Genomic DNA, 4,091 nt, shown 5'->3' with positions numbered 1-4,091 from the left:
GCACATGAGAAACACATTCTATCAGCAAAATAAATCAGTAATTCTATCATATAAGAAACTAATAAGTCTTTAGGAGTGTTTGGCGTCCCTAGTAAGAAACTATTGATCTCAGAAAATTAAATGTCATATAATCAAGGTGGTTATGCACTTTATTTTCCAGAGTAATGCTATCCTTGCATATGCTTTGCAAGCAAAGTAAACCAAACAGAACTTGTCACTACTTTTAGACTCATGAGCTAAGCAACTGCTGTGTGATTGATTGCAATAGATTAGATAGAAAAGCAAAATAAAACAGAGAAGTCTAGCAGTGTATGAGGGGATTTTTTCCAGCAAGTATGACAGATGTTGTAATGGTAACATGAATATAGCTAACATGAACACTGACAGCTTTCTTAGGGGAGAAACAACTCAAATATCTTGACTGGATATCAGTAATATACTACACAGCCTTTAAGAAAAGATTCTTTTCTTACCTACCAAATTAGAATCCAACTCTCTCATCATATAGACTGGTCTGAGAAGTCTGTTTCAAGAGAGGCCTACTCCTGGATTTGTTAGTTTTGATTTTTGTTTCCCAAAAATTTGAATGTGTTGTTAAATTGAGAAAACAGGGAAGAAGCATTTAGCTCTCAGTGTAGCACCTGAGACTGCAACAGGTTCCTATTTGAGTACTGAACTGAACACCAGGCATATGCACAATAAAGCAAACACCCTCCTAGCTTCAATCATCAATTATTTACTTGGTTTTCAAGAAGCAGAGGTTTCCACCTTTCAGGTTTTTATAAAAGCTGAAAAACAGGACTTTTCAACTTTGTCGTGAATATTTCACATGAAGATTTCTGTATTATATGGTATGATTTTGTATTATCTGAATTCCTATATATTATTACTTGCATTCATTGCATCTGCTGATTTCATCTTCATCCCAAATAATATATATATAAGATTTTCAAGAATTTAAAGTTGCTTTGCTGTAGAAATTGTAAACAGATCACATCTACTAATGCCAAGGAATTGTGGACCAGGACATAGCATAGAACAGAAAAGCACAGGTTCAAGACTGTTATAATCTGATGCTTTGCTGAAGAACTCATCCACATTTGTTTTCCACTGTTGCCCTAACATGGTGGAAAAGTTCAGAGGGCAACTGAGCTGGTAGAGATGATGATTCTAAGCTCCCAGCTCAGCTCTCTACCAGAAAGCAAAAATCTTTTAAAGTAGCAAAAAAGTGCAGAGAAGGAGCTCATTATTTTCTTCTGAATTGATGTAGAAGATCTCATGTTTCTCAAGATCTTTTTGCTCTTTTTCCACCATCCTGAGCATAGCATGTGCCAGTGCTAAAATCTGAAAATAGGCACAAATAATCTTGCACAGATGTGTATCTGAACAAATTGACTGAATATGTGTGTGTGAAGAAGAGCACCTGCACATCACTGAGCAATTCCTCACCCTGTGATATATCTGCCATGTACAGGAGAGGGACCAGGAGTTAGAATGACAGCAGTAAACTTTAAATATTGAACGTAATCCTATATCCTGGAAAATTTTCTATCACATAAATGCATTGCTTCAGGTTGGTAGTAATAGAAATAGGGACCTTATCTACAGCACAGTTGTGAGTTTTGCATATTGCTATCAGTAATATTCTTGGTACTAAAAAATTATCTTTACTCAATTTTTTCTGTTTACATTCACATTTCTTCCACGTGTGTTCTCTTAGTAACATACCAGCTGACACTGGTGGTATTTCCCAGAATGTCAAACTGTTTTTAAGGATTCATCCTACCAGGGAATGACATGTAGCTTCTGTTGACTCTGAAGGATAAAAGGTTTCTTTTCTCAGCTGATTGTGAAAAAGTGTCCTAGGATGAAAAAATGTAAGTATGAATACACATTATAGAAGAAGTAGTAAAGCTACACATACAGCATACTCTTTAGAAGCTTTTTTATTTTTTATTTGCTCCAAATGAAGCTGTAATCTGTTTACATCAGAGTCATAACTCAAATAGGCTGGTAGACTTTGAAGGCTGATTGAACCACTGTAACAAACTCTGACTGTGTAAATTGGTAGGCAATCCTCTAGAAAATTTATATGAAGGGAAATCTCAATATATGAAATGTATTTTAAAAAAACTTAAAGCATTCATATAAAGGCTGGCCACAGAAGTTGTAGATTTTTCATCCTTGAAGATATTCAAAAGCCATCAGGACATGAGCCTGGGCATGAGATCTCGGGGACCCTGCGTTGGCCAGGGGTTGGACAAGATGATGTCCTGAGGTCCTTTTCAACCTACACCGTTCTATGATTCTGAGAAACAAGAGAACTATGCATAAATCCACTTATAAAGCATGATTTGTTATGCATCTATCTATCTATCTATCTATCTATCTATCTATCTATCTATGTAATCTCTTAAACTCTTCTTGCAAAGCACTTTGAATTTAAGTGAGATAAAATCTGTAACCACTAATTGTAGCAAAAAAAACCCCAGAAAGGTATTTAAACATAAACAGGTACTCAAAACATTCCCACTGTCATTAATAGAGTTAGCGCAGTATTATCCATTATTTTCCATAGATAAAAGAAATAAAACTAATAAAACAACTTACGTTTATATTCTCGTATAATAGATTAGAATTTTTTTAAGTACAATGACACAAAAGGGTCTTAAAAAGTAACTTTCTATAGTAGAAAAAATTAAGTAATTTAAATATATTTTTCTGATATTCTGACATCCCATTCTGGCTCCAGTTCTGCAACTTTCCTTCTGTTTTTTCTCACTGGAATCGACTGTTTTGAGAAGAACGTGGACAAAACTTTATGTCAAAGTGTCAAAGACTCTTTCTTCCAATTCCTGGTGCTTTTTATGAGTGTGTAACCCATTCAACATTATATATGCCCTTGTGTGATGCTCCACATAGCATATGAGTTTATTGTATTCCTCAGCTACTGAAGGCTCTTTTACTAATCAAATTGCATGACTCTTTTAATTATTTATGAATGTTTCATGTTACATTATAAAGTTTGCATCTCGTCCAGACTTTTCTTCCAAAAGTGTTTACAAAGGGGTACCTGCAGTAAATGGCCTTTAGATAGTAAAGAGAAAAACAGTGGCATTTCATGATGCTGTTCATATTTTTTATCTATCAGAAGAAAAAAAAAAGTACCTAAATGAAGAAAATGTCTTTAATGTTTCCAAAGTTATTACTGAGAACTTGGAGCAAGAATTCCTATAATGTTACCTGAGTGAAAATGCTGAGGAGTAAATAATTTTTCTTTCCACACTGCCATACAAGAAAAAAAATTGTGCACATAATCGAGAAGTGTCTCCTAATATTAGGATCTGAAATATTACAATGATAATTACTTGACCAAAGAATTTTGTGAGTTTTTCTAAAGTAACAGAGACATTATAAAAACATTACTAACCTTACCTTAAATCAATGACTCTTCAGATATAGTCTCACTCAAAAGTACTTTTGCTTATGCCAGCCTTCCATACTCTTCTTTTTAAATTCAATTAACACTAGTTAGTAAGAGAACTTTTGAGGTTTTCCTCCAGAACTCCAATGCTTTTGTGAGACACATGTACATATCCAAAAACTGCCACTTACAGTTATTGGTAAATATTATTTATTGATTTTGGTTTTAGAACACTCGTTATTAAGGGATTAACATACAGGTAGGTATTTCCACCTGAAAATAACCTGCTAATTGGATTTTAATATTTCTTTTATTTTTATTAAGGACTTTGAAGTTAAAGCCCTTCCTGAAGAGTTTTGGAAGTATAAGGTAACCTGTTTCTGACATTGATATGAGGATAATACTTGGTAGCACAAGAAAAATGTGGATCTTTTCAAATTTAGAAATTAAAGAATTTTGTTTGGTCCACCATAATCAATTGATTTGTGAATTATATTCTTTACCAACTCTGTGTCCGATAGCTTACTGTGTTACTATAAGATAGGATTTTAAACCTTTCTTTTGAAAACTTGGTTAAATCTGATTGTAGAAATTACAAGCCTAATATATTCTGTAAATATATTAGATGTTAATCTTAGAGATTCTAGCATATCTCTATCCATGTCCA

This window comes from Ammospiza caudacuta, chromosome 6 (genome assembly GCF_027887145.1).
Source record: "Ammospiza caudacuta isolate bAmmCau1 chromosome 6, bAmmCau1.pri, whole genome shotgun sequence".
NCBI lineage: Eukaryota > Metazoa > Chordata > Aves > Passeriformes > Passerellidae > Ammospiza > Ammospiza caudacuta.
The sequence above is the reverse complement of the archived record's forward strand: the minus strand, read 5'-3'. Positions refer to the sequence as shown.